Consider the following 15,002-nt stretch of genomic DNA (forward strand, 5'->3'; position numbering starts at 1 on the left):
TCTTCCGGTGTTTCCCCCATAGTGAACATTCCATTTGGTCCTGGTCTAGACCCCTGGAACATCCTCCATAAGTTAAACACCTCCACATGGTTTGCCAACTTCTTCCCCTTGTATGTATTGTGCAGATGGTTTAATAGTGAATGTTGGGCATATGGGTCAAAGCTACCATTAGGCGGCCATGGTGTCAACATTTTGTTGTCCGTCCCCTGGGTCCACTCTATGCTGTACTTAATTAACTTCTCCCTATGTGGTGGCAGTGTGGTGCATATATGTTGTAGTGGGGTAGTGAGGGTATTCCCCCACCCTCCCAACCCTCTCCCGTATGACATACTAGCGCACCCTTTCTTACCCTTCCCCTTGCTACCAGTTTGCAACATACAACCTTTTATTGCTTACCTTGCCCCGCAAGTGTGGGGACTTACGACAATCCTTTGACAATTTATGCAATGATAATAATCACAAAAAAAAAAAAAAAATTATAAAACAAATATATTTATGATGTTATATTATATTCCTTCCCCTACGGCCCCCTGCGGCCGAAGCGCACGCAGCCCCCTGCAGCTGCGTACCCCTTACGACGATCTTACACAGTCGTCCTTTTTCCCTGTTCTCCTCCCACCTTTACACTTGCCGTGGCCGGCGTTCTCCGTGCGCAGCCACGCCCCCTTCCCCTTCTCCTCTTTGATCCACTCGTTTATCGTTTATCTCCGTGTCCGCTCCTTTATCATGTTTCTCTTCCCCACCAATGTCAAACCCAAAGCTTCTTGTGTTCACGATATCTTACTAAATCCCTACTGGTGACGTCACCTATTTCTTCGAACTACTGGTATATTCGTGTTATGTTCTTTAAATTCAAAATACACTTGCAATCTACCCCGCTAACCCTACAGCTGTCTTCCTGTCTCTCCTGGAACAAGGTAATCTCATCAATACTATAACCGGACTGCGCACGCTGCGTCGCCTCGCGTGTGATACGCCCCTCAACAGGAGGGCTTAACCAGCCAATTATCTTCCGTTTTGGGCAACTACGTAACTAGCCACCGCCCACAGGGAAACGTCATCTACCTATCGAGTTTCTTGCTCGAACAATAGGGAACCTCATCTACCTATCGAGTTTCTTGCTCGAACAATAGGGAACCTCATCTACTCATTGAATGATAAATGTCAAATCGTAGGAAACCACACACACCCACCCTCACACGTAGTCGCGATTTAGGCCAATCAGTGTCTTTCGAGCGGCTGCACGTGATGTTTTCGTGCCCCGCCCCCCTCTTTCGCGTAACGTTAGCTTTTTGTTGCGAGCGTCTGCACGTGTTGTTCTCGTGCCCTGCCCCCCTCTTTCGCGTAACGTTAGCCGCCTTCTCTCGCACTCAATTCACTACCATTCATTCCATTATCATCACTCAATTAAACCTTCACCCCACCTTTTTACAATACCTCCCTCCTCCCTTATTTACTTCCGCCCCCTCCCTCACAATTTCGCATTGCTTGTTGTGCGTGTCATGCTCACCAAGTTCCCTCGATGCAGGGCCGCTCGACTGCGTGCACCCCTCCAAGCGGCTCGCCACCTCCCCTCGTCTGGACCACGTCTGGACACTCGCCGACCGCGGGCGGGATACTTCTCAACCGGCTCCCGAGGGCCAATATCCGGATTGCGCTGTCCGGTCCTCTCGCAGCTCCGCGATGGTCCTGTAGTCCTCAGAAGGGGGCAACGGCAGAGGGGGCCGCGCCGCCGGGCCTCCCCGCAACGGGAGTGCCTGGAAAAATAAAAAATAAAAGTCGATCTTAAACAGATCTCAGCAGTGCCTCCAACTTGTCGGGGGGGAATTCTGCCGGGGTCGGCCGGGCCGTCCGCAGACCTCCGGGCAGGGAGGCCCCAACTCCTCCCGTGTATATCTCGGATCGAGACAGAGTATGAGGCACACACAAGGAGCAAGGCAACTTCTGTCGTTTATTATGCAAACGGCAGGGATGGGTCAAGGAGCGCACGCGTTCGTCCTGACACACACACAATAGTGGGGCTCGCAGGCCCTTTTTACTACATTATGACGCGCTACTTGCGTCATTCCAAAAAGTTACCAAAAGAACCTATCGCCACTCTTGATTGGTTGCTCGAGTGGTGGGGTTAGTATAGTACGCCTATAGAGAATGATATTAGTGGTTAAGGTGTAGTCAGGTGGTATATCTGGGTTGTCCCTACAATTAGATACATAAGAATTGTTACATGAAGACCCCTGAGGATTGGCTAACGTTACTGACGTCTGAGATAAGAACCTCATGTTCTGATTGGTGCATCCGTGAGCTCCCCAGCCTGGGACCACCGTTGTTCCCAGCACACGGTGCACCTGTGGTTGCAACAGTGTTTCAATATGGGTACGTGCAGGCAATGTGAGGATTTATTCATAGGTGGGAGACTGACCGTTCCCACTGTAGCAGGTGTCCATTGAGCCTTTCAAGTGTGTCGGCCTGCGTCTCGTAGCGAGGTACCCAGACGCCTTTTCTCTCCTGGGTTTTGGCATCTCGTCAGGTTCGGCTTGGTCACGTGGGGAGGGACCGTGTTTGAGGCATAATTCTGCACAATTAATATTGTTTTTCCACTGTATGTCTGGTTTAATTTGCAGATATGATTTTAACATTGGTACGTGGAGTGCGAGGTTGCAACATCGTGCCTTTGAAGATTTGTTTCTTGACTGTGGGTTTGCAACATTACGACCTTGGCTGGTTGCTCCACTGGGTTCTTTCTGCAGGCTCAGCAACCTGACTTTTGCTTTGTTAATGTCCACGGGAACTCTTGCTTGAGGCCTACTTGGGCCTGGTGCACGAGTAATCCATTTAGTGCATGGATGCTTTAGGTTATAGTGGCATACAGTTTCATGGCCAGTATCGTGTTTCCATTATATCTCTCATGATGGTAACGGGTTTCAAGAGAAGCGTGAGCAAGCGTTATAAATGAGCTCATGGTGCGTCTTGCGTTTCTGCATTCTGAAAGCCTATGTAAAAATAATAAAGATGCACGTCCGTGAATAAGCCTGTCGCCTACGTCAGAGCACTGAGTATGTTCTTCGTGTAGATTGGTGTGGAAATGTTCAGCGTGTATAATAGTTCAGCGGTGCTTCCCGTTATCTAGGTCGTCATGGCATCTCTAACGATGTGTAGATTTCAGTCTAGTTGGTCCGTGCCGCAGGTGTCGGCATGGCCAGTGCGGGCTGTTGGGCAGGCAGATGGACACATCCGTATGTTTCTGTACCAGGGTATTTGGTCATCTGGTAAATGGGCAAACTCTTCTCGTGGCGGGTGTCTGGGCCGCGACCCTCTAGGCCAAGCGCGAGAGGTGAAGGACGGGAGTCTGGTTTTCCATTCTCCCACTTCAGCACCTTGAAACACTTGTGTATAGGCACGTTATAAATCCCATATTATATCATAGGTGTATTGGACGGAACACATGTGGAGCTGGTGGCCAGGCATGCTGTGGAGGCAGTCTACCGGAACAGAAAACTATCACTCACTGAACATGCAGATGGTGTGTGATGCCCGCCACCTCATCACCCACTGCAGTGCCAGATATCCTGGTTCAACCCATGACTCCACGGTGCTGCGCAACTCCACGCTGCCTGGGTACATGGCACGTCACAGTGGACTGTGTAACTGGATGCTGGGTGAATGTAACTACAAGGCATGTGCACTGTTGAATTATGGGCACGTATAACACCGATCAGCAGTGGCTGTGCGCAGTGTATGCATTCCTTTATTTGTTGTTCAAATATTCTGCACTCATGCAATTAGCAAAACACCCTGAAAGCGCACAGAGGGCAGACAGGGTGGGTAAAGGGGAAGGTAGACCATGAATTAGAGCAAGGATCAATAATTGCTACAATAGTACAAGTAATGATAAAAAAGGTAAGGGGAGACAAACCTATTATTGCTAGTGAGTGCATTGAACGTGCAAGTGTAGAGGGGGAAATCAAGGTGGAACACAGTAATAGCATGCGTGAGTGCAAGGGCTTGACAGGTGTGTCTCAATTGAAGAAAATGATCCAGTGCATGCGTAACAACATCCATTCCGTACACCAATACGAAAATCATTACATGTACCAGAATGCACCCAACCAAAGTGACAAAAAGAAGTACAAACACAGTCAAGAAAACCCACACCACCTGATGCAAAGACAGAGAATAGATATGCTCCCACCCACATACTACCATTGGCCTGCACCCCAATTACCCAGGTCCCCTGCCTGTTAGAAGTGCACAATCACATATGCTTCGGATTGGAATTTTAAATGATTCACAGTACATATCTATGATTTAGTGCCACGCACATAATAGTATTATTGCATTGTAACACAATAATAACACATACATCAGTTCCCTTTGTGTGAGTTGTACTGAAAGGGTCAGAGGTCATGTTGGCTGCTGCAAAATGGGCCAATTCATGGTCTCCTGTCATGTGAGCCTAGGATGGAAATAGAGTTCAGCTTGGAGTCCTAGAACAACGATAGTGAGAGCCTGCACTCCCATATATTCCCACAGACAAGGATACTTTGCAAGGCCAATTTCTAAAACAATCTTCATGGCAGAAGCCATGGTTGATGAGAGATGCTGGGCTAATTGGGTGGGGAGGTAATGTCCAGTCCACCTCCTGGTACCTGGGTTTGAGTTAACGTGCTGATAAGTGAACCGAATGTTCCAGACATGGCACGAGCGTCCCAACCAATTGTAGAGGGCCATATAGTGAAGGGCCTTATAGTTTGAAGACCAATGATAAACTGTGTTTATCAGGTGGAAAACTTATGCCTAAGTTTTCCACCTGACAGTGGGCAGCAAATCCCAATCCTAGTCCCTATGCAATGTATACTTAGTTGTTCCCCTTAAGCCTATCACAGCCTTTGATAGGTTTCCTATTATTTGCCATGCAGTATGACATCACGTCTGACGTATTCTTTGCATATAAGGATGTTTTTATGAGAAAATCGTCACGAGCCTGAGCGAACTGCCGTTGATGTCCGTTGTAACCTCCCTGTTTTGGATAATTGTTAATAAAACAGTACCTTTGCCATCTTCCCGAGTTGGTTCCATTATTTGGACTCAGAATTATTCTGCAACCCCATCCATTGCATGCACGTTACTAAAGAGCCATATGCTCACGTGGTAGTGGTGCGGATGGTTGAAAAAGATCCAAACTAGTTTGTCTCCAGAGTTTCGGACGATCCGGCATTGTCCGCCATTAGCCGGAAGATCACAGGGTTTCCTGTGGAGAGCGGCGGATAGAATTAAATTTGCAATAGGTGTATTTGGGCCATGATATCTTGCACCCCCACTATCAAAAGGTATCTGTGCGTCCAGGGAGGGGTTAGATTGTGCACCTACATTGATTGGGAACAGATTAAACATAAAACAGGATGACCACTTGTGTCAGTGTGAGTTTACCCCAGTGAGGTAGGGGATGCGAATTACCATAGGTGTGTTCAGGCCATGATATCTTGCACCCCCCACAATCAAAAGGTATGGTGGTGTTCCGGGAGGGGGTAGATGGTGACTCTACATTGGTTGGGACCAGATTAAACATAAAACAGGATTACCACTTGCGTCAGTGTGAGTTAACTCCAGCGAGGTAGGGGATGCGAATTGCCATAGGTGCATTCAGGCCATGATATCTTGCACCCCCCACAATCAAAAGGCATGGGGGTCTCCAGGGAGGGGTTAGATGGTGCATCTACATTGATTGGGACCAGATTAAACATAAAACAGGATGACCACGTGTGCTAGTGTGAGTTAACCCCAGGGAGGTAGGGGATGCCAATTACCATAGGTGCATTCAGGCCATGACATCTTGCACCCCCCACAATCAAAAGGTATGGGGGTGTCCAGGGAGGGGCTAGGTGATGCCTCTACATTGGTTAGGACCAGAGTAAACATAAAACAGGATGACCACTTGCACTAGTGTGAGTTAACCCCAGGGAGGTAGGGGATGCGAATTACCATAGGTGTGTTCAGGCCATGATATCTTGCACCCCTTACAATCAAAAGGCATGGGAGTCTCCAGGGAGGGGTTAGATGGTGCATGTACATTGGGTGGGACCAGATGAAACATAAAACAGGATGACCACGTGCGCTAGTGTGAGTTAACCCCAGGGAGGTAGGGGATGTGAATTACCATAGGTGCATTCAGGCCATGATATCTTGCACCCCCCACAATGAAAATGTATGGGGGTGTTCCGGGGGGGTTTGATGGTGCACCTACATTGGTTAGGACCAGAGTAAACACAAAACAGGATGACCACTTGTGTCAGTGTAAATTAACCACAGGAAGGCCGGGGATGCAAATTACCATAGGTGTGCTCAGACCATGATATCTTGCACCCCCACAATCAAAAGACATGGGGCTGTCCGGGGAGGGGTTAGATGGTGCATCTACATTCGTTGGGACCAGATGAAACATAAAACAGGATGACCACTTGCGTTAGTGTGAGTTAACCACAGCGAGGTAGGGGATGCAAATTACCATAGGTGCATTCAGGCCATGATATCTTGCACCCCCACAATCAAAAGGTATGGGGGTGTCCAGGGAGGGGTTAGATGGTGCATCTACATTGGTTAGGACCAGAGTAAACACAAAACAGGATGGCCACTTGTGTCAGTGTAAATTAACCACAGGAAGGCAGGGGATGCGAATTACCATAGGTGTGCTCAGACCATGATATCTTGCACCCCCACAATCAAAAGACATATGGATGTCCAGGGATGAGTTAGATGGTGCATCTACATTGGTTGGGACCAGATTAAACATATAGCAGGATGACCACGTGCGCTACTGTGAGTTAACCCCAGGGAGGTAGGGAATGCGAATTACCATAGTTGTGTTCAGGCCATGATATCTTGCACCCCCCACAATCAAGAGGCATGGGGGTCTCCAGGGAGGGGTTGGATGGTGCATCTACATTGATTGGGACCAGATTAAACATAAAACAGGATGACCACATGCGCTAGTGTGAGTTAACCCCAGGGAGGTATGGGATGCAAATTACCATAGGTGCATTCAGGCCATGATATCTTGCACCCCCCACAATCAAAAGCTATGGGGGTGTCCAGGGAGGGGCTAGGTGAGGCCTCTACATTGTTTAGGACCAGAGTAAACATAAAACAGGATGACCACTTGCACTAGTGTGAATAGCCCCAAGAGAAATAGGGGATGCAAATTACCACAGGTGCATTCAGGCCATGATATCTTGCACCCCCCACAATCAAAAGGCATGGGGGTGTCCAGGGAGGGGTTAGATGGTGCATCTACATTGATTGGGACCAGATTAAACATAAAACAGGATGACCACTTGCGCTAGTGTGAGTTAACCCCAGGGAGGTAGGGGATGCGAACTACCATAGGTGCATTCAGGCCATGACATCTTGCACCCCCCACAATCAAAAGGTATGGGGGTGTCCAGGGAGGGGCTAGGTGATGCCTCTACATTGATTGGGACCAGATTAAACATACAGCCGGATGACCACGTGCGCTACTGTGAGTTAACCCCAGGGAGGTAGGGAATGCGAATTACCATAGTTGTGTTCAGGCCATGATATCTTGTACCCCCCAAAATCAAAAGGCATGGGGGTCTCCAGGGAGGGGTTGCATGGTGCATCTACATTGATTGGGACCAGATTAATCATACAGCAGGATGACCACGTGCGCTAGTTTGAGTTAACCCCAGGGAGGTAGGGGATGCGAATTACCATAGGTGCATTCAGGCCATGATATCTTGCACCCCCACAATCAAAAGGTATGGGTGTCTCCAGGGAGGGGCTAGGTTATGCCTCTACATTGTTTAGGACCAGAGTAAACATAAAACAGGATGACCACTTGCACTAGTGTGAATAGCCCCAAGAGAAATAGGGGATGCAAATTACCACAGGTGCATTCAGGCCATGATATCTTGCACCCCCCCCAAAGAAAAAATGCATGGGGGTCTCCAGGGAGGGGTTAGATGGTGCGTCTACATTGATTGGGACCAGACTAAACATAAAACAGGATGACCACGTGCGCTAGTGTGAGTTAACCCCAGGGAGGTAGGGGATGCAAACTACCATAGGTGCATTCAGGCCATGACATCTTGCACCCCCCACAATCAAAAGGTATGGGGGTGTCCAGGGAGGGGCTAGGTGATGCCTCTACATTGATTGGGACCAGATTAAACATACAGCCGGATGACCACGTGCGCTAGTGTGAGTTAACCCCAGGGAGGTAGGGGATGCAAACTACCATAGGTGCATTCAGGCCATGATATCTTGCACCCCCCACAATCAAAAGGTATGGGGGTGTCCAGGGAGGGGTTAGATGGTGCATCTACATTTATTGGGACCAGATTAAACATAAAACAGGGTGACCACTTGCGCTAGTGTGAATTACCCCAAGAGAAATAGGGGATGCAAATTACCATAGGTGCATTCAGGCCATGATATCTTGCACCCCCCACAATCAAAAGGTATGGGGTGTTCCGGGAGGGGGTAGATGGTGCCTCTACATTTGTTGGGACCAGATTAAACATAAAACAGGATGACCACTTGCGCTAGTGTGAATAGCCCCAAGAGAAATAGGGGATGCAAATTACCATAGGTGCATTCAGGCCATGATATCTTGCACCCCCCACAATCAAAAGGCATGGTGGTCTCCAGGGAGGGGTTAGATGGTGCATCTGCATTGGTTGGGACCGGATTAAACATAAAACAGGATGACCACTTGCGTCAGTGTGAGTTAACCCCAGGGAGGTAGGGGATGCAAACTACCATAGGTGCATTCAGGCCATGATATCTTGCACCCCCACAATCGAAAGGTATGGGGGTTTTCCGGGAGGGGTTAGAGGACGCCTCTACATTGGTTAGGACCAGAGTAAACATAAACCAGGATGACCACTTGCGCTAGTGTCAATAGCCCCAAGAGAAATGGGGGATGCAAATTACCATAGGTGCATTCAGGCCATGATATCTTGCACCCCCCACAATCAAAAGGCATAGGGGTCTCCAGGGAGGGGATAGGAGACGCCTCTATATTGGTTAGGACCAGGTTAATCATACAGCAGGATGACCACGTGCGCTAGTGTGAGTTAACCCCAGGGAGGTAGGGGATACGAATTACCATAGGTGTGTTCAGGCCATGATATCTTGCACCCCCACAATCAAAAGGCATGGGGGTCTGAAGGGAGGGGTTAGATGGTGCATCTACATTGATTGTGACCAGATTAAACATAAAACAGGATGACCACATGCTCTATTGTGAGTTTACCCCAGGGAGGTAGGGGATGTGAATTACCATAGGTGTGTTCAGGCCATGACATCTTGCACCCCCCACAATCAAAAGGTATGAGGGTGTCCAGGGAGGGGCTAGGTGATGCCTCTACATTGATTGGGACCAGATTAAACATACAGCCGGATGACCCTGTGTGCTAGTGTGAGTTAACCCCAGGGAGGTAGGGGATGCAAATTACCATAGGTGCATTCAGGCCATGATATCTTGCACCCCCACAATCAAAAGGCATGGGGGTCTGAAGGGAGGGGTTAGATGGTGCATCTACATTGATTGTGACCAGATTAAACATAAAACAGGATGACCACATGCTCTATTGTGAGTTTACCCCAGGGAGGTAGGGGATGTGAATTACCATAGGTGTGTTCAGGCCATGACATCTTGCACCCCCCACAATCAAAAGGTATGGGGGTGTCCAGGGAGGGGTTAGAGGGTGCATCTACATTGATTGGCACCAGATTAAACATAAAACAGGATGACCACTTGCACTAGTGTGAATAGCCCCAAGAGAAATAGGGGATGCAAATTACCATAGGTGCATTCAGGCCATGACATCTTGCACCCCCCACAATCAAAAGGTATGGGGGTGTCCAGGGAGGGGCTAGGTGATGCCTCTACATTGGTTAGGACCAGAGTAAACATAAAACAGGATGACCACTTGCACTAGTGTGAGTTAACCCCAGGGAGGTAGGGGATGCGAATTACCATAGGTGTGTTCAGGCCATGATATCTTGCACCCCCCACAATCAAAAGGTATGGGGGTGTTCCGGGAGGGGGTAGATGGTGCCTCTACATTTGTTGGGACCAGATTAAACATAAAACAGGATGACCACTTGCGCTAGTGTGAATAGCCCCAAGAGAAATAGGGGATGCAAATTACCATAGGTGCATTCAGGCCATGATATCTTGCACCCCCCACAATCAAAAGGCATAGGGGTCTCCAGGGAGGGGCTAGGGGACGCCTCTACATTGGTTAGGACCAGATTAAACATACAGCAGGATGACCACGTGCGCTAGTGTGAGTTAACCCCAGGGAGGTAGGGGATGCGAACTACCATAGGTGTGTTCAGGCCATGATATCTTGCACCCCCCACAATCGAAAGGTATGGGGGTGTTCCGGGAGGGGGTAGATGGTGCCTCTACATTGGTTGGGACCAGATTAAACATACAGCAGGATGACCACTTGCGTCAGTGTGAGTTAACCCCATGGAGGTAGGGGATGCAAATTACCATAGGTGTGTTCAGGCCATGACATCTGAATGGAAGATGGAAGTGGCCTGTCTTGCACACAGCAGAGACCTGGTTGTGCATTGAAAGAGAAGCAGAGAGAATACCACCAAGATTCCTAACCTTTGTGACAGGAACCGACAAAGAACCAAGAGAAGAGGGCCAGAAAGAAGACACACAGAATGAGGGATCAGGGGGGCACCAACCACCATCACTTCTGTCTTGTCCCCATTCAACTTCAGCCAATTCCACTCACCTACACAGCCAGGCATTGATGAAAGCACGACAACACCTCATATTACCTTTATGTACTTGTTGCAGGGAACGAGTAAGATTAATATAGAGCAATACAGGATAAATATGAAACTCATACCTGCTATGAACTGTCACCCACCAGCATTGGATCATCTCCTTGGATCCACTCACCACAAAGGTCTTAGAAACTGTTTTACCTTGTAATTCTCAATAATTGCAGGGAAATGGTCACCCATGCCAGTTGATTTCCTCCAAAACTAGCATCCGGGCTAACTGTGATTATCCAGACGTTATTCTGCCGTCCCTTCACCCTCAATACCCTGAGTCTGCCACTAGGTGGAGTGGGAAGTGCAGTGCTAATTTCTATTTGAATACATGTCACTTTTTATCTTCCAAGCAGATGGCTCCTGATTTAGGCTGATGTAGGCTGTTATTCTTTAACATTAGTGCTAAACAATTGCCCTGTGAACCACACAATCCTGTTATCAGTCTTGGATGTCTTTGGCATTAAACTAAGAAAGAAATAATTAGCTACTATTCATTTCAGAGACCTCTTGTGGTTCATGGACCAGACTCACAAACACTATTGCTGTCTGGTTCATTGAACCTTTTGCAACAAGAGGGTCTTTTGATGGTTTTGGGCTGTTTTGGTAGTTCAACATTATAGCACACTGGGGTCCCCTCTAAAAATGTGTATTGCTGCATATTTCTAATGTGTCTTTCATCCTATTTGGCATTTTCTTCAGAGGGCAGGGAGGAGGAATATTTGGTGGGCTGAGTCTAGTGTGATGGTTGGGTTGCAGACGGTGGGCCAGTTATTTATGCAGCGTATCAAGGGGGAGTGCCTATAATTCATCTTTCTTCCTAGCTCTCAGAGTTGGATGGCAGGCAAGTAGGGGGTGGGTGTGATGTCACTGGCTTGGGAACATTATTGATGTTCTTGCTGCAGATTGTGGTAGGGTCTCTTGGATGGTTGATGGTGGGTTAGGACAGGCAAGAGGAAGATATGGAAGGTGCTGGCATAAGGCCTGGTCTGGTTCTGCAGCATAATGGAGCCTTGCTGTGCACCTATGCTGGTGACCTAGGAAAGAAGTCCTTCAGAACTGTGAGTATTAAATGATAGAAAACGGATTCAGCCTGATAGCGTTAAGATGATAGCGAATGGATGAATCTCTAGATTACAGTAAGTGGGAGGGACTCATAGGGATAGCCTTCTTGAGCAGCAGGTGGAGTCCACCTTTTGGGGCAGAGAAATGTAGTAAGACAGATGAAGCAAGCACTAGCCTGGATTGGGAGTCTCTTGGTCCAGTAAATCAGTATGTAGGGTTGCAATTTCTAAACCTTTCAGGACATTGCAGTTTCCTGCATGTGCTTCTCTTTTCCCATTTAACTGGGAGAAAAACAGCACCCCTGATACCTAAGATGCGGTTATGGAGCCTCAAACCTTGTGCAATTCACAATTATTAAGAAGAAAGGAGTTGAACAACAGAACGCTCTTCAACCTGGTGACCAATTATTAAGGAATGGGACACAAACCACAAATGTGCACATAAGAGAGGGTGGCAAAAGGTTGGGGGTCCTCTTTGCAATATAGCAAGTAGGATGTAGCCAGATAGTGGATGGATAAAGCATCGAGTAGTTAGCAGTCTTCAGTTCTCACCCAGAACGGTCAATGATTGGGTGTCCGGACATTTCGTCGAAAGTAATTTCGTTGAAAGACATTTGGTCGACGTAATTTGGTTGAAAACCAAATGGTCGAATTTTTTATTTTATTTATATATATATTTGTAAGGTTGTAGTTTAGGGAAAAAAAGTGTTTTTTAGAAACCCCCCCCCCCAAAAAAAGTGAAAATAAAAAAAAAAAAAAAAATTCGACCATTTGGTTTTCGACCAAATGTCCTGTCGACAAATTTTTTTCGACGAAATGTCTGGCAACCAATGATTGCGCTGAGGACAGTCAGAAATGAATCAAATGAGGTTCTGTTAATCCAAGAAAGGGAAGAGAACGCAGACGCAATACTCTGGGCCCAACAGAGAGTGATAGAAAAACAATGAGAAAAGAGGTCAAGTCAAGTGTTCCAGACAGGAAGGTGAAGGTGATGTTTCCGGTCAAGGTAACAATTCTGACACTGAAAGACTTTCATTGTCTGCATGTACATGGTGATGGTATCAAACACAACTGCAACCATTTCAACTCAACCCGTGCCTTTTGCACCAACTGTACTACAACGAAGGAAGATGGAGGTTAGATATGGCATTAAAGAATCTGCCCAGAGAAACATGATTGGCTGAGGAATGAACCTGAAGTTTGTGACGATGAGTTATGAAGTTAGGGAGCCATGGAAGGGTGTTCCAGGACACTGTGGGCCTCATTACGAGTTTGCCGGTACAGTAACAACAGTACTGGTAAGCTTGCCGGTACCGTTGTTACCGTACCGGCAAACTACGAGTTCTGCTCGTGGGTGCCTCTGCAGCCACCACGTCTGACCTGGTGGCCGTTCCAGCACCCGCGAGCAGCACATGACGGTAGCACCGGTACCGTTATTAACCATACCGGTGCTACCACCCTCCCCATTCCCATTGAGCCCTATTTGGCTCAAAGGGAAAGGAGAGGTTTTTTTCCCGGTGCCCGGAAAAGGGCAATTACCGGGTCCGGCAAGGTCGTAATGACCCGGTAATTGCCGGAAACAAATAAATACCGGTGGCAGTAGTGCCTGTACTACAGGCACGGCTACCGCCAGCCTCGTAATGAGGCCCAGTTCCTCTTAAACCTCAAATAGAGTACAAGCCATTTTTCACTGGTTTGTATTTAAAATCCCTGAAAAATATATGCATGCAACAATGGTCATTTATATATACAGTACATCATGCTTGCATCTGTAACTGTGGCTGTCACGCGTTGTACCTTTTATATCCTGCATCATGGTAAGTCACCAAAAAAGCATTTACTTATTGTATTGCTCTCCTCGATATTCCTAAAAGAAACTAACTCTACCTCTCCAATACCTCCCCACCGCAATGTGGTACTATGTGAACACTTCACTGCCCATGTTCAAGATTTTACCCATACCCAGCAAGTTACATTATGTACTCTTCTGCCTATTGTTGGGTGTCCTGACCCACGTTTAAGCTATCATGCCACAACATTTGGTGCTGTGGGCTTAGAAAATTCAAGATGGCCGAAAACCCACATGTGCGCCGAAATCCAGGAAAGCTGCGCAGTTTGTGCGCACACCGAAATGGTTGCCTCACTTGCCACCCACCAGTGCGAGAATGAAAGGCCGGGTTGCCATGAGGGAAATGGGTTGCCAAAGGAAAAACAGTAGCGCCGGTTAGCTTCAAAGCGCTTTAAAACCACCATTGGACTACCCGCACAGCAGTCTGAAACCATTGGGAATGGCAATGCTGATTGCCAAATGCAACCTAGAATGGTGGGGAATTCATTTCTTAAATCTCAAAAATGGGTGCAGTACCAGTACTCACCACTATCCAAAAGCCGGCAGTTTAAAACCACCCTGTGTTTCTCTGAAGGCAAGCCAAAGTGCCTATTTCAAACATTGCAATATGTGCAAGATATTCACTGAACACCAGCAGACATTTGGTAGAATGGAGTTTTGTGTGCCTACAAAATCTGGGAAATGAAGAGCCCAGAACAATGCTTATAACAAAACTGGCTGAGCTATGGAGTCAGCAGTTTAAGTTGCACTGGATTTAAAGACACTAAAATCGAAAATGTTTAGATTAAATGAGTGACCTATGTTTGGTGTCACATGCCTTTGTAACTGTTTAAATGTCATAGTTTTAAACTTAGAATCAGCCTTCTAGCTGCATATGTGAAAATGTTTAGTTTTATTTGAATGCAGAAACTGGGGAACAGAAATGACAGCTTAAAGAGATTCCAATTTGCCTGGCAACTACCCCCATCAGGAGTGAAACTTGAGTCACAGCTGTGTTCCCAGGCCTAGCTGCCCTTTTGCTGCTCACACTAAGGATATGCCATCTATCTGATAATTGAATTACCTGTGCTCTGCAGGAAAGTGAACAAAGCCCTGTCCTGGCTCAGGCAAAGGTTTTATTGGCAGGAGTCGTAAATGGTCGTAAAAAGTGGCTTCCTCCTGAGGAAAGGGGAGGGGCACTGCCTGTGAGAGCAAGCTGGCTTGGCAGAACTGGATAAACCAGTATTTCTACCTTGTGCTGAGAGGAAACCACACCCCTTTGGAGCCAGAAC

This window comes from Ambystoma mexicanum, chromosome 4q, assembly GCF_040938575.1.
Source record: "Ambystoma mexicanum isolate Mex_15411 chromosome 4q, UKY_AmexF1_1, whole genome shotgun sequence".
NCBI lineage: Eukaryota > Metazoa > Chordata > Amphibia > Caudata > Ambystomatidae > Ambystoma > Ambystoma mexicanum.